This window comes from Sus scrofa, chromosome 1, assembly GCF_000003025.6.
Source record: "Sus scrofa isolate TJ Tabasco breed Duroc chromosome 1, Sscrofa11.1, whole genome shotgun sequence".
In the NCBI taxonomy this organism is placed as follows: domain Eukaryota; kingdom Metazoa; phylum Chordata; class Mammalia; order Artiodactyla; family Suidae; genus Sus; species Sus scrofa.
In genome coordinates, this window is record NC_010443.5 from 136,352,782 (window position 1) to 136,380,396 (window position 27,615).

General features: G+C 42.7%; 1 long non-coding RNA gene across 1 annotated transcript; it reads left to right on the forward strand.

The window, feature by feature from the left end:
- Positions 10,768–25,505, forward strand: LOC110256992. Its single transcript, XR_002339105.1, has 3 exons — positions 10,768–10,850; positions 21,671–21,786; positions 25,323–25,505. It is a non-coding gene; the product is annotated as an uncharacterized LOC110256992 (long non-coding RNA).

Consider the following 27,615-nt stretch of genomic DNA (forward strand, 5'->3'; position numbering starts at 1 on the left):
TACATTCATGATGTTGTGCAACCATCACCACTATCTATTTCCCAAACTTTTTCATCTTCCCCTACCCCCACAAACAGAAACCCTGTAACCATTAAGCAATCCTCCCTATTCCTTCCTCTCCTCAGTTCCCAGGAAGCTAGGATCTATTTTCTTCTTTTTTTAAAAAAAAAAAAAAAAAGGGAGTTCCCGTCGTGGCGCAGTGGTTAACGAATCCGACTAGGAACCATGAGGTTGCGGGTTCGGTCCCTGCCCTTGCTCAGTGGGTTGACGATCCGGCGTTGCCGTGAGCTGTGGTGTAGGTTGCAGACGCGGCTCGGATCCCGCGTTGCTGTGGCTCTGGCGTAGGCCGGCGGCTACAGCTCCGATTCGACCCCTAGCCTGGGAACCTCCATATGCCGCGGAAGCGGCCCAAAGAAATAGCAAAAAGACAAAAAAAAAAAAAAAAAAAAATGTATTGGATTTCCTGTCGTGGCTCAGTGGAAACGAATCTGACCAGTATCTATGAGGGTGCAAGTTCGATCCCTGGCCTTCCTCAGTGGGTTAAGGATCCAGCGTTGCCGTGAGCCCTGGTACAGGTTGCAGATGCAGCTCAGATCTAGCTTTGCTGTGGCTGTGGTGTAGACTGGTAGCTGTAGCTCTGATTCTGCCCCTAGCCTGGGAACCTCCATATGCTGTGGGTGCGGCCCTCAAAGACAAAAAAAAATTTATTAGTGTATAGTTTACTCACAATACTGTATTATTATCAAGTGTATTACAAAGTGAATCAGTTATACATGTACATATATCCATTCTTTTTTCCCATATAGGTTATTACAAACTATTGAGTAGATTTCCCTGTGCTATACAGTATGTTCTTATTAATTATTTGTTTTATACAGTAGTGTCTATATGTTATTCCCATCCTCCTAATTCCTCCCTTCCCACCAGTTTCCCCATGGTAACCACAAAGTTTGGTTTCAAAATCTGTGAGATTGTTTGTTTTATACATAAGTTCTTGTATGTAATTTTTAAATATATTCTACCTCTAAGTGATATTATATGATATTTGTCTTTATCTGTCTGACTTACTTCACTTAGTATGACAATCTCTAGGTCCATCCATGTGGCCACAAATAGTGTTATTTTGTTCTTTTTTAGGACTGGGTAATGTTCCATTGTATATATGTACCACATCTTCTTTATCCACTCCTCTGTCAATGGACATGTAGGTTGTTTCCACATCCTGGCTATTGTAAATAGTGCTGCCATGAACATTGGGGTGCGTGTACCTTTTTGAATTATAGTTTTCTCTGAATATGTTCCCAGGAGTGGGATTGCTAGATCATATGATAGCTCTATATTTAGTTTTTTAAGGCAACTTTATGCTGTTCTCCACAGTGGTTGCACCAACTTACATTCCCACCAACAATGTAAGAGTTGTCTCTTTTTTCCACATCCTCTCCAGCATTTATTGTTTGCAGATTTTTTGATGATGGCCATTCTGACTGGTGTGAAGTGATACCTCACTACAGTTTTGATCTGCATTTCTCTAATAATTAGTGGTACTGAACATTTTTCATGTGCTTTTTGGCCATCTGTCTTCAGAGAAATTGTGTATTTAGATCTTCTGTCAATTTTTTAGATTGAGCTGTTTGTTTCTTATTGTTTTTGATATAAAGCTATATGAGATATATGTATAATTTGGAAATTAATTCTTTTTCTATTTTTTCTTTTTTTTATTATAGTTGATTTACAATGTTCTGTAAATTTCTGCTATACAGCAAAGTGACCCAGTTTACACACACACACACATACACTTTCTTTTTCTCATATTATCTTCTATCATGTTCTGTCACAAGTGATTGGATATGTTTTCCTGTGCTATACAATGGGACCACATTATTTATCCATTCTAAATGTAATAATTTGCATCAACTAACCCCAAACTTCCAGTCCATCCCACTGCCTTCCCCTCCCCCTTGGCAAACACAAGTAAGTTCCTTGAGTTTGTTTCTGTTCTGTAGATAGGTTCATTTGTGCCACAGTTTAGATTCTACATATAAGTGATATCATATGATATTTGTCTTTTTTCTTTCTGACTTACCTTATTTAGTATGAGAACCTCTAGTCCCATCCATGTTGCTGCGAAAGGCATTATTTGTTCTTTTTCATGGCTGAGTATTATTCCATTGTGTATATGTACCACATCTTCTTAATCCATTCATCTGTCGGTGGACATTAGGTTGTTTCCATGTCTTGTGAATAGTGCTGCAATGAACATAGAGTGCACATATCTTTTTCAGTGAAAATTTTGTCTGGATATATGTCAAGGAATGGGATTGCTGGATAACATGGTAGTCTTATGTTTAGTTTTCTGAGGTACCGCCACAGTTTTCCATAGTGGTTGTACCAATTTACATTCCCATCAACAGTGTAGGAGGGTTCCCTTTTCTCCATACTCTCTCTAGAATTTGTTATAATTCCTTTTTGGTTGCTTCATTCACAAAGATTTTTTTCCCATTCTGTGGGTTGTCTTTTTTGCATCTATTTTCTATCTCTAAGAGTTTGCCTATTCTAAGTATTTCATGTAATTTGAACAATACAATATTTGTCCTTTTGTGTCTGGCTTACTTCATTTAGCATAATGTTTTGGGGTTACTCAATTCTTAAGATCCAAGACTCCTGTTTGGAAGTTTCCCTTCTCCTCCTGTTTTGAGAATCTTCTTATGATTTCATTTTAATCTTGATTTCTTAATTGTCATGATAGGAAGAATAAATTGACCCAAATATATAAGGCCTTCTTCAAATGTGGTGTTTTAAAAACATGAAATGATAAAGAAATAAATTTGACAACATTAAGATAATTCTTTTACAAGTCTTAATACCCTTAAAAACAACTATCATTTAGATGAAATATCAATAAAATATTTCCTTCTATCTTTGTACCCTTGAGGCCATTAAGCTACTTACATAAACATTATTTCAAAACTGCCAAGCCCCTGACTATCTCATGATGGTCTACAAGTATTTAAGCACAACCTAGTCCTTCGATATATGAGAGGGATAACATGTCCATGCATCTTTAATGCATGATTAATCTTTTTTGACATTTCTCTTCAGTGCCAAGGAAGATGGTTGAATTTGCTTGTGGCTGCATTGACAATAACTTATCTCTTCCTCTCTCATTCCTGAAGGGAAATGTCATAACGAGAACCCACCATTAAATAAAGCATGTACATCACAGGGTTTTTTTTTTTTTAAATATCTGAAAAATAAAAGAGGCTGACCTCAGAGTCAGAATGAATTTATATTGAGCAAAGAAAAAGTGAGACCTAAATATAGAATCTGGTTTGTTTTAGCATTTGCTGTTTTTCCTGTAGCAAGAAAATTATTCCACAGTATAAAGCAACAGGAAAGTAGCTACTGCCCAGCTATGTAAGTAGATTATAAAATTACCTACCCGTAGAAATATCAGCACTGTAACATGTATAGTGTATGGTTTGGTTCATGCGATTACTTATTCATACTTTCAGCAACTAAACGTTACAGAGTGTCTACTTCGTGCAAAGTGTAGGCATTATCTGCTCTGGTCAATATGGTAGCCACTAGCCACTTTGGACTTTGTAATGTAAACTCCATGAGTTAAATTAAGTACAAATAATCAGTTCCTTTGTTGTACTAGCCATTTTTCAAGTACTCAACATGCATATGTAGCTAGTGGCTACCATCTTGGGCGACACAGAGGGTAGACCGTTTTCATCACAGCAGAAAGTTCTATTGAGGAGCATTGTTACAGAGTATAAAAAAGTATAATACAAAGTTATTTCTTTAAAAGATTCTGCAATTTAGTTGAGACCGCAAATATGAAGAAAAAGAGTATAATTCTTTTTTCATTCTGCAATCCATGATACCAACAAAATAGTGGGCACTGCCTTCTGGGGGTATGTATAATGTGCCAAGTAGTGCTAAATTCTTTATAATGTGGCAGAACTAAAAGAACATGTGAGTGTCTGGTCTTTTCCTTATGTTTGTTGGCTTTTCCCCCTTCCTCAAGCTCCAAGTGTGTGTGTGTGAAAATACACACTTTTGTCATACCTGACTATATTTTTCATACAGAGTCACAAGAATGGAGAGACAGATACAGGACTGGAAGGGAGAGAGGAAAGGGGTGGGAATAAGATGCAAAGTTCTTATGGTCTAAAACTGGGAGAGGAGTTCATTGAAAGTTATGAAAAGAAGAATTCAGAGCAGCTATGGGGTATAAGAGAAGTGTATAGGAAAAGAAAGTGAATTATAAAGGGTTTGTTGTGGGTCATATAGTCCTTCTAGGTACAGAGTAATGTGAGTAAAAATTTGAACTATTTTGAGGCTAATATTTGAAAAAAAATTTTTTTTCTTTTTATGGCCACACCCATGGCATATGGAAGTTCTCAGGCTAAGGGGTAAATCAGACCTGGAGATGCTGGTCTATACCACAGCCACAGCAATGTCAGATCCAAGCCACATCTGCAACGTACACCACAGCTCACGGCAATGCTAGATCCTTAGCCCACTGAGCAAGGCTAGGGATTGAACCTGCGTTCATGGATGCTAGTCAGATTAGTTTCCGCTGAGACATGATGGGAACTCATAAGGCTAACATTTTTTAATTGGACTGTGTTCTTTGATCACCACACTCTAAGACCATGAGTCATGTATAAAATAAGGTTATACAATTATTATTCCCTTTAATTATTCCCTTTTCTACTACTGTGCAAAGTAGGCCATTATTATTCTTATTTTATCAAAGCACAGCCTGAAGTTCAGAGAAGTTAAATACTTGCCCATGGTCACACAGCCAATAAGTGTCAGTGTCAGATTTGAACCTAGGTGTATTTGACTCAAATTTCCATGCCTTTAATAATTCTGGCTTACTGCCTCAATGCAAGACGAATCAGGTAGTATGTGACAAAGTGCCAAGAAAGCCATATGCACAGTACTATCGGCTGCGAGATCCAAAGAAACAGAAGTCATTGTGAGCTAGAGTGACTAGTACATGCTTCATAAAGAGGGTGCAATATAAGTTGCCCTTGGAGAATGACAGGACTTAGATGGGGGGTAGCAAGAGGTAATGAAGGCAGGCATATACAGGATGTGAACAACAACCATGGGTTCTGGTTGCAACAGGGGGCTTATGGTGTTTTGATGATGATATTCTAGAAGCTGGACCAAATTAGACCCAATAAATAAATAAATACTTTTTGATAGAATTGCCATTGGGGAATATTTGCAGATAATGTCTAAAATAGTACTTAAATTTCAGCTTAGTTGCAAGTTGTTCAGTCCTTCCTAGCAGGCTCTCTTGAGGGATAGTAAATAGTGGAGCCAGCTCCAAATCCTCTTTTTCTTTTTCCTTCCTTCCTTCCTTCCTTCCTTCCTTCCTTCCTTCCTTCCTTCCTTTCTCTCTCTCTCTCTTTCTTTCTGCCACACCTGTGGCATGCCAAAGTTCCTGGGCTATGGATCAAACCTGAGCCGCAGCAGTGAAAATGCTGGATCCTTAACCATTTGGCCACCAGGGAACTCCTCCAAATCCTCTTTTGATGAGACTGTGATATGATGTTAAATTTTATGTGTCAAATTGTTTGGGCCATGGGGTACTCAGATGTTTGGTTAAAAAAATTACCCTGGGTGTTTTTGTGAGGGTATTTCTGAATGAGATTGATATTGGAATTGGTAGACTGAGTGAATCAGGTTGGCTTCTCCTTTATGGGTGGACCTCATCCAATCCTTTGGAGGTCTGAACAAAATAGAATTTTTAGTAAGGGAAAAGTCATTCATGCTTTCTCTGCTTGCCTGTTTTTGAGCCAGGACATCAGTTTCTCCTGATTTCAGACCCAGACTGGAGCCACACCATAACTCTCCAGGGTGTCCAGCTTGCTGACTCCAGGTCTTAGGATTTAGCCTCCATAATCACTTAAATCAACTCTTTTTTTCCCTTTTTTTCTTTTGGCTTCCCTACAGCATATGGAGTTCCTAGACCAGTGATCATATCTGAACTATAGTTGTGACCTATGCTGCAGTGACAATGCTGGATTCTTTAACACTCTACCAGGTGTGGATTGAACCTGCATCCCGGAGCCGCAGAGACATCCCTGATCCTGTTGCAATACAATGGGAACTCAAAATCAACTCTTCATTGTAAATCTCTTGTACACCTATATATTCTATAGGTTCTGTTTCTCTGGAGAACCCCAATATAGATGGTTCCTGAGGGTTGATCATGATGAAACAACAAATCAGGAAGTTCACCTAGCTCCATACTACCCCACTGTGTAGCCCCTCAGGGCATGAATTCAGAGCAAGGAGTAAACACTTCTGCCATATTAAACCTCTATGTCTGGTCTGGAATGTGAGGGACTTGTATAAATCTGGATCAACAAGAAGATCTGGGTGGAGTTTTCTGGTGGTGCAGCAGGTTATGGACCTGGCATGGTTTCTGCTATGGCATGTATTTGATCACTGGTCTGGGAACTTCCACATGCCATGGGCATGGCGAAAAAAAACCCCAAAAAACCCAAGAAGATCTGGAGGTCAAGGATTAGGTCCGAGTGATGTTTCTTTGGCCAAAGTCTCCCTAGACTTCTAAGGGAAACTTTGTCAAATAGCATGACTCTTGGTAACAAATAAAACAAGAAAGGGAAAAATAGACTGAAGAGGGGCAAGGACATTTTGTCACCAGACTTGGGCTGGGGACGTTTTGTTCTGGGCCTACCTGGTATCACTCTGAAAATCATCTACAAGTAGAGCTCAGCAACCCCCAAATAGCAAAATGACCAAGCTTCAGTTCCTCAGCTAAGTAGGGCAACTTGTGCTGTTGAGTCAGACTCTGGGGTGAACCCTGTTCCAGACAGAGTATGGACTTCTTTGTCCAGAGTAGGCTTTGCCACACAGAACAGTTAGACCAAGGGTTCTCAACTGGGAGAGATGAAAACCAACAACAAACTTGGAGCTAGGGACCTACCTCCAGTATTAAGATTTAATTCTTTGGATGGAAATCCAGCATGAAGAAATTTTCAACATGCTAGTGATTCTAAAAGCACATATCTAGACCATTCTGTAGCAATAACCAAGGACCAAGACATCCCTAGAGGAGCCCACATATTCTGAGTAGAATTAGAACCTTGCAATTCTCTTACATGTAATTTTGCCAGAATAAAGCAAAGCCCACTTCTTTCCCTTCCTACATTCCCTATTTTATAGCCACTCAGGAGTGTCTTTGAAGGGCCTGCTTTCCCTGTACTTCCTCCATATTCATCTAATCCTTACCACCCTCTTCTTTCTTAAGCCTTTGCTACTTGAATTATGGTCCTCAGATAAGCTGCAGCGTCATTACCTGCTTGATAGAAATGCAGAATCCCAGGCCCTACCTAATGAGTTGAAATCTGCATTTTAATAAGATCCCAAGGTGATTTCTGTGCACTTTTACAATTTAGGACTCACTGCTCTACACCACCTGTAAATGGAGGCCTGGGATAAATGTCCTAATGAGGCCCTGACGTTAGACATTTATTGTGCAGAAAGGATGGTACACTGTTTCTTCTTTCATCTCCTAAGAAATGAGGTGATTTGTTCCCTCCTTAAAGCCTATTTTTTCATGTTAGTCGCTAGGTGAAATTCATCTGTACTCAGAATGAATATATATATTGGAGAGGGAGAGGGGCCACCAGTTGTCTCTGCAGTTGGCCAGACAACTGGCTAATGGAGGGTTGAGTGTGGGAAGGAGGAGAGGTATCGGAATGCAAAAGCTCAGCACTCAGTTATGTACTCAATGCACAACAGCTGAATGTGTGGCTATTTCGATGCCATATGTAGTTCTCAAGTCTCTTGTTTTCTCCTTAATTTGGCTGGGGTCGCTCTTAGATTGTGTCAGGTGGGATCTCTTTCCTTTATGGCTTAGTGATGCAGGGCAAGCACTGGCAGCTGGGTCTGAGCAATGCCTTAGGCATTTGACTAATTCAATAGGACATGCCAAGGGACAGCTGGCTCCAAAATAAATCTCTGGTGTACACATTGCTCTTCATCTCCTAATTTTCAGTTGAGGAAGGAGTCTCTTGGTACTGAGCATAGAAGCCCAGATAAGTTTAAGTAAGATGAGGTTCCTAGATTCCCTCGTGGTTCAGTGGGTTAAGACCCGGCGGTTTCTCTGTGAAGACATGGGTTCGATCCCTGGCCTTGCTCAGTGGGTTAAGGATCTGGTGTTATTGTGGACGTAGCTCTGATTCAACCCCTGGCCCAGGAACTTGCATGTGCTGAAGATGAGACCATTAAAAAAAAAAATGAGGTTCCTTTCTTCTCATGCTCTCCAACTTGATGACCTCCATTTAGCGAGTTCTTTGCCTGGTTCCAGTGAGGGCAGCATAACAATATATAGCTTTGGAGTTCCTATTATGGCTCAGTGGGTTAAGAACCCAACTAGTATCCATGAAGATGTGGGTTCGATCCCTGGCCTCGCTCAGTGGGTTAAGGATCCAGTGTGGCCATGAGCTTTGAATAGTTTGCAGATGCAGCTCAGATCCAACATTGCTGTGGCTGTGGTGAAGGCTGCCAGTTGCAGCTCGGATTTGACCCCTAGCCTGGAAACTTCCATATGCCACAGGTGTGGCCCTAAAAAGGCAAACACACGTGCACACACACACACACACACACACACACACACATTTATATAGCTCTGAGATTAAGAATATGGTTTTTGAAGTCAGATAATTTTTGCCTGAATCCCACTTCTGCCACATCTAAGCTTTGACCTTGAATGTGCTTCTTCTCGTGCCAAATATACAGTACAGGGAGTTCCTATTGTGGCTCAGAGGGTTAAGAATCTGACGAGTGTGCATGAGGATGCAGGTTTGATCCCTGGCTTTGCTCAGTGGGTTAAGGATCCAGCATTGCCACAAGCTGCGATATGGATTGCAGAAATGGCTTGGATCCTGTGTTGCTATAGCTATGGCTGTGGCTGGCAGCTGCAGCTGCTATTTGACCCCTAGCCTGGGAGCTTCCATATGCACAGGTGTGGCTGTAAAAGAGAAAAAAAGAAACAAAGTATGGTACATAGCATTTCATTGGGTACATGGAAGATCTCCATAAATAGTACTTTTAGGATCATCACTATTATCATGCTTTGAGTCATATTCATTAGCAACCACTAGTTCCAGGAGGGAATTCCCTTGGAAACTGTAGTTTTTTTTTTTAAGTAAAATATAGTTCATGTGCAATATTACATAAGTTACAGGTGTGCAATATAATGATTCACAATTTTTAAAGGCTTTACTCCATTTATATTATTATAAATATTGGCTATATTCCCCATGTTGTACAGTATATCTTTGTAGCCTATTTTATACCTAATAGTTTGTATCTCTCAATCCCCCATCCCTATATTGCCCCACCCCCGCTTCTTTCTCCCCACTGGGAACCAATAGTTTGGTCTCTATATCTGTGAGTCTCCTTTTTTGTTATATTCACTAATTTACTATATCGTATCTTTAGATTCCAAACATAAGTGATATTATAGAGTATTTGTCTTGTATAATGCCCTCCACATCCATTCATGTTGCTGAAAATGACAAAATTTCATTCTTTTTTATGGCTGAGCTGTATTCTGTTTTATACTACTTCTACTTTATCCATTCATCTGTTGTTGGACACCTAGGTTGCTTTCATATCTTGGTTATTGTAAATAAATGCTGCTTTGAACAGTGGAACACATATATCTTTTTGAACTAGTGGGTTTTTTGTTTTTTTTGTTTTTTGTTTTTTGATATATACCCAGGGGTGGGATTGCTGGGTTATATGGTAGCTCTCTTAGTTTCTGAGAAAACTCCATGCTATTTTCCATAGTGGTTGCACCAATTCACATTCCCACCAACAGTGTGCCAGGGATCCCTTTAGTATACACAGTGTTCCGTGTGAGTTGCTTTCAGAGTAAGGAACATAGGCATTGCCCTCCAAAAAATAGCAGATATATTTAATAATACACAGGCATCTAGGCTGTTTCTGAAGAAAAATGTACAAGCTGAAGCAGATTTGGGTGTCTTATGAATGCATGAGTATACAGAAACAAAATTCAAGTCCTAATACAAAAGGATTTAGCACTGGGCATATTTGTTTAAAGAAAGCTGACACCATGGTTTATTCATTGCGATCACTTTTGAGCCACACTCTAGTTTCAACCAAGTGCCAGACTACGTTTACTGTCCTCAGTCAGCTGAGCTTCCCTGTGACAGCTCCACCTCAGCCTTTATAGGAATGCAGAGCTTTAATGCAAAGCATTTGAATTTTCCAATGCCAGGTTACTCTTGGCAATAATCCACCTTGCCTGGGAGGGAGACGTGAGGCTCTGTCCTCATTGTTTGGGGCTGGAACCAGGAGAGATCTCTTCCACTAGGAGTAACACAGGAGTGGGAATCCCACTTGGGCACACCCGGGGGTCCCCTTGTGAATAACAAAAGGGTAGAATGGAATCACTTTTTAAATCATATAGAATCCTTCATCACACAATGAAGTAGCCCAATACCTAAAACAGATAACAGTCTTTCTGGTTGATAAATATGTCTTCTCACATAAGGGACTTTTAGAACCTCTATTTTTCCTGATACAGTCAACCTTCCACATCCATGGCTTCCGCAGGCACAGTTTTGACCAACCGGGCATCAGTTTGTTGAATCAGGGAATCAGTTTGTTGAACAAGCCGATGTTGAACCCAAGGATGCGGAGGCCCCCCCCCTTACGTACTACGCCCTTTTTTATAAGAGACTGGAGCATCCCAGGATACTGGTATCCTCGCTGGTCCAAGAACCAGTCCCCTGCCACACCAAGGGACGATTGTACTTCCTTCTGTGAGTATTTGCTCACTCATACGGGTACGCATACTCAGTGGCCTCCGTTGCTTGCCATTGAGGAATCCAAAGGCTCCTTGAACTGTTTAAAAATCGCTTCAGTAAACTGGTCTCTAAGGCACAGTCAACTCTGGTTTTCTGTTATACCAATGAATTAAATATAGTTTCGGGGGTATAAGAAAGGATTCCACGTGCTGGGGTGGAGATGGGCGGATAGTCGGTAAGAAAAGCCAGAGCTAAGAGAGCGAGGCTGGGGCTGACTCAGAGTCGGCAAAGGGCCAAGGGAAGGGCTGAGTGTTAGTGGTACAGGTGAGCAGCATTTTAAAAGCAAATGAGGCAGGAGGGGATTATTTCTGTGTTCTCATGCATGAAACACATGCCATTAGCTCTCCTTAGGCAGTGTTTGTCATCCATTCAGGCCCCGAATTGTTCATGTGCCATGAAAGTAGCAAATAGCCTTCCTGCGCCCAGCTCGGGTAAGACGTCCCTCCTCTCTGGTCTGTTTCCTTTATGGGCCAGCGGAACCGGGAGGCCAGGAGGTTGGCAGAAGGCAGAGGGTAGCAAGAGGTCCAAGTTTCCATGCACAAAAGTCCAGCTAGTACCCCAAATCTCTGGTCCTCTTGAGGTATTTATCATTCATTCCTATAAAGTGTGTGCTTGAGAGCATTTTAAGAAGCTTCTTATACTTACTCCCTACCCTGAGATCTGTAAGATATAAGTCTGACATTTGGCCAAAGAGCCTCACTGACTAATTTTTAGAAAGATTCTTATCTGATTGTAGTGGCTAGGTCTCTGTGGAGGTGCAGGTTAGATCCCTGGCCCAGTGCACCGTTGCCACAGCTGTGGTGTGGGTCATAGCTATGGCTCGGGAACTTTCATATGCAGCAGATGTGGCCATAAAACTTAAAAAAAGAAAAGAAAGAGTTTTAGAGAAATGGGTGGTCTAGGTAGAAACAGGGAAAACATGAAGTAGTAATTGGCTTAGGCAAATACACTGGAAGAATTAGAAAATTTACAGAGAAAGAATCCCAACTGACTTAAAAAAAAATTGAAGTATAGTTAATTTACAATATTGTGTTAGTTTCAAGTTATACAAGCCAAAAATACCACAAAACCAGGGACAACCCTTTCCCCCTCTAAATAGTGTGCTAACTTCCATTTTAGATATTTAGATATTTAAAGCTTTACATTTGTAAAACTCTCTCCTAGAATCTCAAAAAAAAAAAAAACCAAAAAAAGCAAACAAAAAAAACCCACAAAAAATGAAAAACCCAAAAAACAAAAAACCGAAAACCACCACCAACAAAAAAAGCCACAGTTAAAATCCTCCTCTCCATGATTCCAAATATACTTCCTCTGCCTGGGAGGGACTGAAACCTACAAAGGAGTTATCAAGCCACCAAGATTGATTTCCAAGGCAATTTCATTTCAAAATTGGGCTTTCTAACTGCAAGTGCCCAACCACTGTTTTTCTCTCCCCACCCCCAAACCTATCTTGGGAGTATAACCACTGAAGGAATCACTGGGCCCCTCTGTCCAGTTCAATGTAAACAGGGAAATAAATGGTCAAAGGTGAGGCCAAAAAAATGTTTGTGTGTGTGTGTGTGTGTGTGTGTGTGTGTGTGTGTGTGTGTATTTAGGAGTTCCTGTTGTGGCTCAGTGGTGACAAACCCAACTAGTATCCACAAGGATGAGGGTTCGATCCCTGGCTTTGCTCGGTGGATTAAGGATCCGGCATTGCCATGAGCTGCAGTAAAGGTTGCACATAGATGCATCTTGGATCCCACGTGGCTGTGGCTGTGGTGTAGGTTGGCAACTGCAGACCTAATTCAACCCCTAGTCTGGGAACTTCCATATGACTCAGATGTGGCCCTAAATACATATATGTATTTAATGATGGGAGGGAAGAGGCAGAAGGACATACTCGCCATAGCCAAAAGTGCTGCTCCACATCAAAAAGTAGGCTTCAGGCCACTGAAATGCCCTGAGAAGGGACTGCCTGGGGGTGGCAGCAGCATTTTGATTTCCTTTTTCTAATTTAAAGGCTGGGGTGGTGATGTACACCCAGGCATCAGTTCCACCCTGGAGTCTGGACTTGGGGAGGCTCCTGTGGGGATTTAGGAGAAAAATCCACTGTGATGGGAGTGGAAGTAGAGTGGCAGGGAGGCAGGAGGGTGGATCAGGAGGTAGGGAGTGGGTTGGATTTGTAAGGAAAGAGAGGCAATGGAGATGGTCTCTATGGATTCTAAACATAGTCAAGGAAAGAGATGTGGGTTTCTCAAAAGGGCCCACCTAGGAAAGTCCACTGGCGCCCACAAGTCTGGTTTTGATAGTCCTGAGGCTTCAACAGGGAACCGGCTGCCTCTGTCCATCCCCTTTCTCCTCATCAGGCAGCAGAAGGGAGTCGTGGGCCCCTCCCTGTGCACGCTGCCCCCACGATGGATGTGCAGGCACCAGGCATCTGCTCCTGCCGCCTGCCCAGAATAGAACGTCTATTTTGTGATGGATTAGTCCTTTGGCTCGGATCCTGCCTGGGTCACCAGCTCAGCCTGCGAGGTGCGCTGGGAGGGTGGTAGGGTGGGGACGGGGGCACTTAACTCATTCAGCACATTGCCTCTTCTCTGCAGTGGGAGTGCTCTGTCCAGGTGCTCAGACCTTCTGGAGGATCAGAGATGGGGTTGGCAGGTGTTCAGACATACCTCCAGCAAGAGGGTCATTTGCTTGAAGGGCCTCGTGGACCCTTGGGGACAGAGAACCAAATTAAAGGAGATCCTTCCTTTCTCTCAGAACATTTTCTCCCTCTCCCTAAACCTATTTATATTTCAATTTCTTTGTCTGTAAAATGGGATAATCATTTTACTTACCTTATAGAACTAGTATTATGATTAAACGAGTTAGTTTAATAAAGTGCTTAACTTCGCAAAAGGACAGAGACTGAAGAAGTCCAGTTACCTGAGGTACCTAGAATAGTCAAGTTCACAGAGAGAAAAAGTCAGAAAGTAGATGGGTGGTTGCCAGGGGTGGAGGAGAGGGGGCAATGCAGGTTATTTAATGGGTACAGAGTTTTGGTTTGGAAAAGTGAAAAAGTCCTGGAGGTGGATGGTGGTGATGGTTGCACAAAATGTGAATGGATTTAATGACACTAGATGCTACCCTTAAATATGGCTTAAATGGTAAATTTTCTGAGTGTTTTACCACAACAAAACACACACAGACAAACTTTCCCAGATATATAGAAGCTATGTAATTCTGGCTTTTATTTATGATTATTATTATCTTCCTACTTCATTTTACACACACTGATGTATATTTTTTACTCTAAGAAAAAGCCTCTCCCTCATATATAAGTGCCCCTGTCACCTCTCTTATAGACAGCTTCAATTTACCTACACAGAATGAAAGAATATGTTTTGGGCCAGAAAATAGAATATCCCCCAAATAAACTCTGGGACCCTTAACCTCCTGACTTCAGAGAAGATAATGTTTTCTACCAGTGGTAAGCCTGAAGGGAGCCCAAACAAGTCACTTGGAAAGGCTGCAACGGAGTGATGGCTGGTACTGGTTCTGTAGTTTAGTTGGTGAATTAGTTCTGAAGTTTAGGAAAAATCAGGGTTAACCTGTGAGAGCTCCTCAGGGACCTACCTCAGGTCATCCTATGTTTGGAAGACTATTCGGAGATAGAGTCAGGAGGGCAGGTACTCCAAAGTTTTCAGTTCAGCCTCGGGTAAACGTGAGGCTCCATTCAAGAGTCACTGATGCCAATCTCCCCTTAAGCAACCAGCCTTCGGAGGAAGAGGTTGAGCTGTGTATCCTGCCACTCACTGTAAATACACCCTTTCAGAGGGGTGTGCTCTCATCTTTTTGACCACCTTACCACCCATCCAGAGTCAATGAGGAAAAAGAGCCAGTGTGTAGTTTTTAGTAAGTGTTCCAAACCAGTTGTGAGTCTTAGGAGACATTGTTAAAAAAAAAAAAAAAAAAAAAAAAAAAAAAAAAAAAACCTTCACCTCAGAAAATTCTTTGGAAAGGTCCAGAAACCATGGATTACATCTTGTAAGCTTGGAGGAGAACTAGAGGGGAGTGATTTGGGGCTGAGGACGTGAAAACTCTTGAGTCTCACACAGTGAGCATGAGGCTATTTTTGTGTGGAATATTTTCACAGGCTCGTTGGGGGTGTGAGGCTTCATCAGAAAACAGCAGTTCACCTTGTGGGAGACTAAAGTGAATCTCCAAGGACCTTAAACAACCTTTGGCCTTGGCTCAGGAGGCTGGGGAAGGAGTTGAGTGACACTGGGCAACAGAAATGAAAAGCTACAAGGCCAATGATTAAAATGGTGGCTGAAAAGGGCAGTAGAGCGCGATGAGCCAAAGGCTTGAAGATTATGAGCGCGCATCAGATGCCGCTGGAAAAAGTTTAGGCTTTGGCCCCAGCCCTCCCACTGACGTGAGTGGTTTCTGCCCCAGACTGACCTCCAGTTTCACACACTTTGGGCTTCTAAAGCGGATTTTGCTTAAATTCCCTGTTAGCTAGAGATTACAGATGAGTCACTGTGCATAAAGTGTTGTACCCTCTGTGCCACCTTGGGAAGGCACATTCTGCTGAGTAGGTCCAAACGCAGCGGGTGACAAGTCGATTCCTTGTCAGCCAAAGCCTTGCTTTTGAAGCCTCCCCAGGGGGCCTCTGCAGGGACAAGGGCAGGGCAGCTCCTAGGAAGCAGCTGGGGAATGGGAACCAGATCTCAGCTGCGTGACTTCTGCTGCTTTGTATAGGACCATATATAAAGATGCTACCCTCACAGGGATCCTGGACACATTTAGGGTCCAGGATCAGCTTGATGTACATCCACACCACTCGTGTGTGCTGGGACCAGCTTCTGAAGCCAGGCCCGGGGCCCCGTAGAGCCCTGTTCCAGAAGGGGCTGGAACTGCCTGCTAGAAATAGCAAGCTGCTGCTTTCAGCCATGGAGCTGAGAGATACAGTCCCCGTGTGCACTTTGCACTCAGACACAAACCCCAAATAAAAATGGATTCAACTAAAAACATTTGACATTTGTGCTCAATGAGGAGAGGCAGTGCCCAGAGAATCCAGAAGTGTAGTTTCTAAATCCAACTCTGCTGTTGGTGACCTTGAGCAAATAATTTAACCTCTTTGTTTCTTGATATCTCCAAATGTAAATCAGGGACTGTGAGTCTGATCACTTATTCAGCTACACAAAGAATAATTGGTGTGGCAGTGAGGTGGGAGAGAGAAAATGTTAGTAAAATTCCTTGGCTGTGTACAAAAGCAAGAAGTGTGGAGGAGTGCAGTCAAGCCTTTAGAGGTACATTTGGATACACATGTTGTAATTTCATGTCTCCATTTCATATCTTTGGGCTAAGTTTTTTCACTGATTCAGGCTGAGATATATTCACCTTCATGGCTGAGCACCCCATAGGCACTGCCTCCCCCAGTGATGACAGACAGTGTAATGAAGTAGCTCGCACAGCCTCACACCTTATACCCTTTCCTGCCAACTGATCAGGTGAGTCTTTGTAAGAGCCCAGGATTATCATTCATAGACATCTGTACTTGAGGCTTCTTGTTGGCTCAGGTTTCTTAGAGATTTAGCTCTCTCCATATTTCCACCACTCTAGTCTTGATGTAAAAATGAATATGTTGTCATTTTATTAAGTTAAATTTATCTAAGAGCTGACCACTTTGGGATTTGGATATGGACATTTTCAATTATTCTGCACTTGTCTGAAGCAGAAATTATGGTTTCTCTTGAGGGTCATATTGTGTTCAACAGGATGGTGAATTACAAACTAGTCTTTATTCATTCTGACAAAATTACATCTGCTATGAACCTCTTCTTAATGGTTTATGTATTTGGATCTCAGGGGGATGGATTAAGAGCTACAGACTGAAGAATATCTATAGGACCTTAGAGTTCCGTCATGGATTGATGGATTAAGGAACCAGTGTTGTCACTGCTGTGGCTCAGGTTCAACCTCTGGCCTGGGAATTTCTGCATGCTGTGGGTACAACCAATTAAAAAAAATTATATGAAAAAAGAATATGTATAAGATCTATAGCCTTCTGTCAAGGAATGGGGTAATGGATGTTACTGATGTAAATATTTCACCTATGTCTGATAGCCAGTTTAAGACAGTGAGACCTAGCCTTTTTGCTCAGTCCATTATGGAGCGATAAATCTGATATACTCCTGTTTTACTTAGAGTCCATGATCCAAAAATAAACCGTTAGTTGCTTTGAAGTGAAATGAATTAATTTCTCTTTAGCCAGTGCAATTATTCTCATTGACTTGAATATTCGGCATGTCTGTGTTGTCTGCAGCATTTCAATATAAATGTCTTAACAAGGTGACCAGAAATAATAAGCTCTTGACATTTTCCTCCCCCTCTCCAACAGAACCTAATTATTCCCTGACACCAACCTTACTTGTCAGAAGAGTCCCACAGAGCCTAGAAGCAAGGACATTTTAGACTTTACAGATTAGCGGAGCTGAGGAATTTGTATGTGTAGCTTTAAAATAGCTGAGGTGTCAAACAGGGGTCAGTTTTCACATAGGACATTTATGGTGAAGAGTCTGGTAAGTAACACATTGCTTAGCATATTTATTTATAGTAAATTAACTCTTGCCAAGCTTAGCCCCGTTTATTTCAGGGGCTGTGGAGAAGTGTACACACACACACACACACACACACACACACACACACACACACACACACGAGATATAGACCTCATTGAAACACCAGTTCTTTGAGTTTATTCTACGTTCTAATAACACTTTAGAGAAATTTAGAGGAATTGTCAGAATCAAGTATTCAAAGACTTGCTGTGAAAACAAGGCCTTGTACTTACAAAGGGGCATTTCATTAGCTGGTTTTGGGGATTCATGTGTGTTTTAGCTTGGGACTGCCTTGCATGGAGCAGGGACTGCTGTTCCCAGTTCCCTTTCTGGGGCTTTTGTCCCCCTTCACTTATCCTAACCATCACCCTTTTCCAAAGACCCAGAGCTCTGCTCTGGAATCAGGACTGAAAGCAGGCTGAGAAGGTCATGACCAGTAAGATATTAAGAGTTGCAGGGGACCCCTTTAAAGGTCCTTACATGCTGAAGGAGAAGCCTGGAAAAGGTGAAACTTGGAAGAACTCCATCTCTAATGCTGGAATAGTGGGGTCTTGGGATGGGGATGGGGGAAGAGGGGTGTGATTGTTCTGAAAAGGGGGGCACTTTCCTGTGACCTTGAAAATGCCATAACTGTCATATGCTAGTCTCATCACTTACAAAGCCACTGCTTGGCCATCCTAATGAAATTTGGTGTTTTCACAAACTAGATTCAGGTCCATATTGCTTTATTCTTTCCCAAGTGATGTTTGCACAACTCTGAACATGTTTATTGGTAAATATTGGACATACTTTTAGGAACAAGCTGTCTGATAAACCTTTTCAGGGTTTCTGGCACATCTGTTCTGTGTACCCCATTTCTGTTCTTTTTAAACTCTTTCCTAATAGGAAAATTCACCTAGTCCTGCCTGTCCTGTTACTGTTGTTCCTGGTCTGTCTAAAGCAAATGGTTCAACATGCCACATTCAAGGGGAGACGTGTGTAGGTCCACTGCTCACAGCGACCTGCACATGAGGACAGCAGACGTGATGTGCCAGGTCTGCGGGGTTCCTGCCTGAGGAGCAGCAGGGTCTTGTTCTGAAAGACAGGGGATAGTGTGGTCACCAGGGAGAGCTGAAGGGCAGGAAACACCATGTACTTTCCAGTCTCTGTCCAAGCCATCCTGGCAGCTGGACAGGGCAGAGATGGCTGGAGGCAGCGAGGGCACGTCTGTTCACCAGCTCTGCGCCTCTCAAGCTGCAGAAACAGTTCAGTCGTGAGGAAACATGTGCTGGTTCATACACATGGCTCCCCTCCCCCCACCCCCGCCCATGCACAAAGAGCACAGTCCTCAGAAACGATCATCATGCATTTCTAGCTTTTCAGGTTAGAGCTGGTTTTTATTTTTATTTTTTACCTATTTATTTATTTATTCATTTTGCTATACCCACAGCATGCAAAAGTTCCCAGCCCAGGGATTGAATCCACACCACAGCAGTGACCAGAGTCACAGCAGTGACAGTCCTGGATTCTTAACACACTGAGCCACCAGGGAACTCCTAGAGCTGATTTTTATACTCGGCCAAAGCCAGGGGAGGGTCTTAAGATACTGGGCAACAAAATTTAAGGGAGGAGTTCATTTGTGTTACTGAACATGTTTTATTCAGTGTTGGTCTAAAAACCACCAAGTTCCTTGGAGACATTTTGGTGGATGCAGCCTTTACCACCTTCTCTGCAATTTAATTCAAATTCCTTTGCCCCAGAGTTTTTGGAATGAGCTCACACAATGACGGATTCTTTTTGGTAGATGGATGCTGTCTGGTTAACTTGACTGTCCTTCACTTTCCTTCCCATATAATTGATATTTCTCTAACATTGCTGAGATGGCGGAACTTGAGAAGCATTGATTGCTATTATTATCTACGTCTTGGCTGGAAACCATTTTCATGGAGTCCCCTATGATGCAGCTCACAAAGCTCGAATGCTGGTTGGGACTCTGTCCTTCTATACCACTTGAGAAAACCTCTTCCACTTTTCTGTCTGGTTCCCCCATGTCTGAGATGAGTGGTTTTTGTTTTGTTTTGTTTTTGTTTTTGTTTTTTTCAGTCGCCCCTCTCAGGGATGCTGTCGGGTAGGGAGAGAATAAAGTGCCAAGACTTTGACACTGAGGCCTTCCAAGAAGGTGACATGGGTTGCCAGGGGAACGTTACTTCAGCTGGGAGACATGGCCATACCTTTAATGCCACCTCTGCAGCTACTGCTAAGGTAGGGGGGATCAAGCAGCCTGGAGTTGGGTGTGGTGTGAAGTAGTCTTAGATTTGCAAGCTGTACTGCAGGTGTGTGTACTCTGTGTTGCTTTCTTTCACTGGGACCTCAGCTCCTGGAAGAAGTTCAACAAGTACTTGTTGAATAAATGAACGAGTGGCTGAATGAAAATAGCTTTTGCAGGACTTCATAGGTAGTGCCCTATATCACCTGCCACTCAGGAAGTGCTTGGTTGATCACGTTATTATATTTCAACTCCTTGTATGTACAGATCTTAGAGACTGGCATTGGCTGCTTTGGGATTGTATCAATCCTTTTTTTTTTTTAACCACTTGAAATTTTATTTATTTAATTAAAGTATAGTTGATTTACAATGTATTTTTTTTCTTTTTATGGCAGTACCTCAGCAGTATGGAAATTCCTGGGCAAGTGGTCGAATCGGAGCTGCAGCTGCCAGCCTAAGCCCCAGCCATAGCCACAGTGACAACACAGAATCCAAGCTGCATCTGTGACCGACACCAAAGCTTGAGGCAACACTGGATCCTTAACCCACTGAGAGGCCAGAAGTCGAACTCGCATCCTCACAGACACCATGTTGGATTCTTAACCTGCTGAGCCACAATCGAAACTCCTTGATTTACAATGTTGTGCCAATTTATGCTGTAGAGCAAAGTGACTCAGTCATACATACATACATATATATTTGTGTGTGTGTGTGTATACATTCTTTTTTAAAAATATTATCTTCCATCATGGTCTATCACAGGAGATTGGATATAGCTCCCTGTGCTATACAGCAGGACCTTATTGTCTATCCATTCTGAATTTAAGTTTGTATCTATTAACTTCAAACTCCCAGTCCACCCCATCCCCTTCTCCCTTGGGAACCACAAGTCTGTTTTCCATGTCTGTGTGTCTGTTTCTGTTTTGTAGATAGGTTCATTTGTGCCGTATTGTAGATTCTACATATAAATGATATCTTATGGTATTTGTCTTTCTCTTTCTGACTTCACTTAGTATGAGTTGGATCCATGTTGCTGCAAATGATATTATTTCATTCTTTTTTTTTTTTCTTTTTTGGTCACCCCACAGCATATGGAGTTCCCGGGCCAGGGATCAGATCCGAGAGGCAGTTGCGACCTAAGGCATAGCTGCAGCAATGCCAGATCCTTAACCCACTCTGCCAGGCTGGGAGTTGAACCTGCATTGCTGTGCTCCCACTGCACCATAGCAGGAACTCCTATTTCATTCTTTTTTGTGGCTGAATATTATTCCATTATGTATATGTACATCTTCTTAATCCGTTCATCTGTTGATGGACATTTAGGCTTGTTTCCATGTCTTGGCTGTTGTGGATGGTGCTGCAATGAACAGAGGGGTGCATTTATCTTTTTGAATTATAGTTTTGTCCAATATATGCCCAGCAGTGGGATTACTGGATCATATGGTAGCTCTATATTTAGTTTTGTGAGAAACTTTCATATGTTTTCCATGGTGGTTGTATCACTTTACATTCCCACCAACAGTATATGATGGTTCTCTTTTCTCTACACCCTCTCCAGCATTTGTTATTTGTAGACTTATTAATGATGGTCATTCTGACTGGTGTGAGGTGGTACCTCATTAGGTATCATTCTTAAATGGATAAAGGGTGGTGCTCAGGGCCACCCATACTAGCACCCTCTTAGCAACGAGGGTGCAGATAGCACTGCAGTGCGGTGAGAGGCAGTGCAATTCTCTGGCTTCACTTGGGAAACCCAAGCTGTCAGGAAGTTGCTAGGAAGTCACTGTTGGTTCTAAGGAACAAACAGATCCATTCTTTCAGCTTGTTGAGCAAAACAGCTGGAGATAGCCATATCTAGCTACACCTAGCTAACACCCTCGCTGAGCTCCTGCTCTTTGGTATTTATCCAGAAAACCCAGAACTGTATTTACATTTCTTTCTAGGTCCTTATCCTGGTTGCACAGTAAGTAAGCCCATCTTACTTACGGCACAGCTTGGGTCCCCCAGCACCTGCATGGCAGAAGGTGCAGGTTCAGACACTGCTCACATGCTTCCCCAGGTGAGTGCTGTGTCTGGTCCTGTCTCATGTGCAATTGTCATATGAACGTGGTCAAGACAGTGCATCAAGGAATACCTTTTACTTGGACACCTCATGTCCATGTGTGGTTGCAAGTATAGCCGTGCTGTTTTTGTTTGACGAAGTTTATTAAGCATTAAATGGGTATTAATTGAGTATGAAAGAGGTAATTATTCTGGTTGCCAACAAATTCACAGGCTTAGTATTTGTTACTGTAAATGACAACTGGTCATAGACGTAAGGAATGGAGTAAACAGAAAAGACATTGGAGGCTTTCCCGTCGTGGTGCAGCAGAAACGAATCAGACTAAGAACCATGAGGTTACGGGTTCCATCTCTGGCCTCACTCAGTGGGTTAAGGATCTGGCATTGCCATGAGCTGTGGTGTAGGCTGCAGATGAGGCTCGGATCTGATGTTGCCGTGGCTGGGGTGTAGGCCAGCAGCTGTAGCTGTTTCGACCCTTAGCCTGGGAACTTCCATATGCCGCAGGTGCGGCCCTGGGGGAAAAAAAAAGGCATTGGAGTAAACAGAAAAGACACTAGGTTTCAGGACTTTATCATGAAGTGAAGTGGGAAAATAATAGTGAAATTGGGATGGAAGGCAATGGGAAATTGCAGCTGGATTCACATAATGTGACATGAACGTGAATGTGATGATTTTTGAAAAGCTTAGGCATTTTAGTTTTAACCAGTAGTGCATTGCAATATATATTTTATAATCTCTGAGTGAGGCTGCATGAAGGCCATGACTCTTTCCAGCGAGGAGAGCACAGCTTGTCTGCATCTCCGAGTTGTGATGTGTATGGAGTCTAGCTTGTAAATGCTTCATAGGAACAATTAATATCAAACTACCGCAATAACAGTGAGTTTTCCAAAATCCCCTCCCACCTCCTCTGCTTCCATCTGCTGAATGTGCCAGAGGCCTTGCACGGTTCATCGTTTAGAACACTCTAGCCATCGAGGGCAAATTGTCCTTCCCCCAGGTTGGAGCACTTGATGCTGTGACCCAGTGAGGACATTCCCTTCAGATCTGAAAGACAGGACCCCTGTCTCTTCTGATGTTTTCATGTCACCTGAACAGCTTGGCTCCCACCCCTGTGCGTCCTTCCACATAGTCTGGTCCATCAGCAATTGAGTGATGCATGCTTTTCACCTGTGCCTGCACCATAAGGAGGGTACTTTTGTACCTGCATCTGAAAGTCAGTCTCATCCTTATTGTTATGTGATATGCTGCTGTCAAACTGAGAGACTTTACAGTTTCCAAATACAGATTCTCCTTTCCCAGTCCACACTCACCCAATTTCCCAACTCCTTGTTTATCTTCTGAAGTCCGCCCTAGCTTCAAAGGTAAGTTCATGTCTCCTTTTCTCACAAAGCTTTCCTCATTGCTCCAGCTATAAGAAAGCACGTTCAAATTCTTTGGTTTTGTTTTTATTTAGTTATTTATTTATTATAGTTGATTTACATTGTTCTGTCAGTTTCTGCTGTACAGCAAAGTGACCCAGGCATACATCTATACACACTCTCTTTCTTATATTATCTTTCATCATGTTCCATCACAGCATGTTCTATACAGCAGGACCTCATTGTCTGTTTCCATTTTTAAATTTGAGCTTGAAAACACGCTTGTGGGAGTTCCTTGGTGGCTCAAAGGGCTAAAGATCTGGTATTGCCACTGCTGTAGCATGGGTTTGATCTCTGGCCTGGTAACTTCTGCCTGAGGTGGGTGTGGCCACCCCCCCCCCCCAAAAAAAAACCAAACATAATTTGCGCAAGGATTACATATTCATTGTAGACCAACTTTTATTTATTTATTTATTTATTTAGTCTTTTTGCCTTTTCTCGGGCCGCTCCCGTGGCACACGGAGGTTCCCAAGCTAGGAGCAGAATCAGACCTGTAGCCACTGGCCTACGCCACAGCCGTAGCAATGTGCGATCCGAGCCATGTCTGCCACCCACACCACAGCTCACAGAAACACTGGATCCCCAACCCACTGAGCAAGGCCAGGGATCAAACCCGTAACCTCATGGTTCCTAGTCGGATTCGTTAACCACTGAGCCATGACAGGAACTCCAGACAAACTTTTAAAATAGAAACATAAAATAAAAATTATTCATACCCTTATTTCCAAAAGATAATTTCATCTCAGTAGAACATTTTGCTGTTTCCACTTCCAGATGTTTTCCACACACATATATACACATACTTCTCACACTTTCTATATCACCTAACTGGTCTTGCTTAGGTATTGTTTTGAATGGTAGATGTGCATTATTTACAATGCAGTGTACTTGTAGTTTGTATAATTATACAACAAAGTGCTTACAGTGTGATGTGGCATATACTAGATTGTGGAGCTCACAGTGTGATATAGTCTGTACTAGACTGGTTTCCCCGTATGCTGTGATTCTTTTTATTCCCCCAGTGCCAGTACAGAGGTGTACTGATTACAGTGATGTACATGCCTGTTGAAAGCCAGAATGAATTAATACACTTCCCTGAACACCTGGGGGAACTCTCAATAAACATTATCCAGCGGCAATTAAAGAGCTGTCATAAAATGTTTATTTCTTTTATTCTATGAACTACTTCTATTAGTTAATTGTGCTAAGATGTTTAAGTTTTGGACCCTGTAAAGTCACAGGGAGCCAACAAGCTAAGGCAAGCAATAGTCTGAGTTGATTTCTGGGTACCTAGTAGATTCATAGGCGCCCATCTTACCTTTTTTTTTTTTTTTTTTTTTTAAGGGCTGTACCTGTGGCACATGGAGATTCCCAGGCTAGGGGTCCAATCAGAGCTGTAGCCACCAGCCTACGCAATAGCCGTGGCAACATGGGGTCTGAGCTGTGTCTGTGGCCTACACCACAGCTCAAGGTAACACCGGATCCTTAACCCACTGAGCTAGGCCAGGAATCAAACTCACGTCCTCATGGATACTAGTCAGGTTTGTTAACTGCTGAGCCACTACAGGAACTCATCTTACCTTCTTAACAGAAGTGGGAAAGATGTAGGAAATGTGGGTCCTGGGTGGGAGCATGTTCTGAAAACTCTGCTCCTAGGCCAGCTTTTTAATGTCCTAAGTAAGGACAAAAGTTCCCATCTCCAGACCTTCCATCTTTCCTGGGCAATATGTGATTCTCAATGCTCCTTATTTTTTTATTTTTTTTGCCTTTTAGGGCTGCACATGCGGCATATGGAAGTTCCCAGGCTAGAGGTCAAATTGGAGCTGCAGCTGCCAGCTTACACCACAACCACAGCAATGCCAGATCCAAGCCTTGTTTGCGACCTACACCACAGCTCATGGCAATGCCAGATCCTTAACCCACTGAGCAAGGCCAGGGATCAAACCTGCATCCTTGTGGATACTAGTCGGGTTTGTTACTGCTGAGCACAACACAACCCCCTCATTGCTCACGTTTTTAAAGTATCTACCTGACGTTAGAACTGCCTTCTTCCTGGGCCTTCTAAAGCCATCCCTTACCCTGCTCTCAAGGAAATGCCTGTGTCTCATTTTTCAGCTGAGGCTCATGTGGATGCTGAATGCTTATTCAGAAAATATCTTCACATGTGTGGAACGGCTATTCAAGGATGGAGCTGCCCGGTTCAATTTTTCTGATGATTCCCGTGGCGAGAGCTGAATTGACCTGAGGGAGCCGGCCCTGCTGCAAGGCTGGTAGGTGAGGCACTGCCCTGGCATTGGTTTGGATAGGTGAGTCCACGCTGTCACATCCCTTTTTTTAGGAGCTGTGGAAAGGGAAAGAAATGTGGCTCCCAGAGTCACTCCAAGCATTTCACAGGAAGGGGGAGAGGATTCTAAAATGGGGTTGCTTGGAGTCTGCCAATGTGGATTGAAAAGGAAGGGCTGAGACTCATGAACTGTGAAGATACTGATGGTATGTTTTATCGTCCTTGTTGTTGTGATCATGTTTATTTGTTTCAGAAATAATACTTTTTAAAAACCAATTCCAAGTAAAGTGCAGGGGAAAAAAAGAGCAATTCTGACTTATTTGGAGAAAATGTGTGCTTCTGGCAAGGAAGAGGGAGAAGGCATGTCTCATTATTTTACAGACATTCAGAGACATTTTTTATTCTGGAAGTATTAAGCAAAGTTCAAAATAAACACATGGGGAATGCCCAGTTATCTGGGGAGACACATTACAAGAATTGTAATGATAATTTCTTGGTCAAATTCAAGTAGATCTAAGTGAATCTCAGTTGCTGGGACTGGGCTGCTATTTTGTTCTGAGAAGTTCTGCAAAGATAGACGTATGTGGCAGGAAATCACAACTGATGCGTTTGCACTGGTGAGTCAGTGCCTGTCAAGGAACAGTGCCTCTTCCTTCAGGAGAGGAAGGTGAGAAGATGTCTCCAGGATGAGCATTTTCTCCTCGGAGGCAATATAGGTAGCTTGCTGTGTTCCATAGAGACGAGTTCACAAAAATGAATCCTTCTGTTTTCACTCGTAAGTTTCCTAAAATTAAGAGAGGGATGTAATATTCCTAATATTAAGAGAGAGCTGGGAGTTCCCATGGTGGCTCAGTGGTAATGAAATTGACTAGGATCCACAAAGATGCAGATTCTGTTCCTGGCCCTGCTCAGTGGGTTAAGGATCTGGCGTTGCCATGGGCTGTGGTGTAGGTCACAGATGAGGCTCAGATCTGATGTTGCTGTGGCTGTGGTATAGGCCGGCAGCTATAGCTCCAATTCAACCCTAGCCTGGGAACTTCCATATGCCTTGGGTTTGGCCCTAAAAAAAAAAGAGAGCTGCTCTCAGTAAGACCCCATACCTGGTGTTATCATCACCCGTGTCTTGAGTGAAAACCATTCTCATGGGGTCCCCTATGATGTAGCTCACGAAGCCCATAATGCTGCTTTGGCCCTTGTTCCCTTTTAAGCTCCGTGAGAAAACCTCTTGCGCTCTTCTGTGTCAGTTCCCCCGTGACTGAGATAAGGGTTTTCTTTCTCTCAGGGACACTGTCACGCAGGGAGAGAAGCAAGGGAGGAGGTGCTGAGGCTGTGACATTAAGATGCTTCAAGGTAACATGGGTTGCCAGGGGAAAGTTACTTTGGCTGGGAGACATGGCCATAGCTCCAGTCCCACTTCCGCAGCCTCTTCTAAGTCAGGAGGGATCAAGCAGCCCAGAATTGGTCTTTTTACATGAGCTATACTGCAGGTTTACGCCATTGTTGTTTTCTTCTTCACTGGGACCTCAGCACCTGTGAGAAGTTGAACAAGTACTTGTTGAGTAATTGAATGACTGGCTGAGTGAAAGTACACTTTTTTGGACTTGAAGTGAATGCAGTGCCCTGTGAGCCTGGACATTGAAGTGCTTGGTGGATGATAAGCTATTACATTTAAACCCACTATACGTACATCATTCAGAGCCTGCTCTTGACTGCTTCAGCATTTTGTCATCTTTAAGATGAAAAAGAAATTGACACAACGCTATAAATCAACTATGCTTTAATTTTAAAAAAATGGATACATGAGATGAATGAGGGGTGGTGCTTAGAATACACCAGCACCCTATTAGCAATAAGGGTACAGGTACTTATGTTGTGAAAAGTAGTGGCGTTCTGTGGCTTCATTTGGGAAGGGAAAAGCTTAGTTGTTGGTATTTCTTCCACTTCCCTGGGTTTAGGGCTTGGGCTTTGCAATGAAGAGTTCTGCTGAAACGCTAGTAGCTAGGAGACAGTCACACTTAAGAAGTCCTGTTGAGATCTGCTAGGATTCTGCATCATAATGACCATGTTCACATGATGACAAAGGAGCCCCCTTAGATAAGAGCCAATGGCTCTGAGCAAATGAGT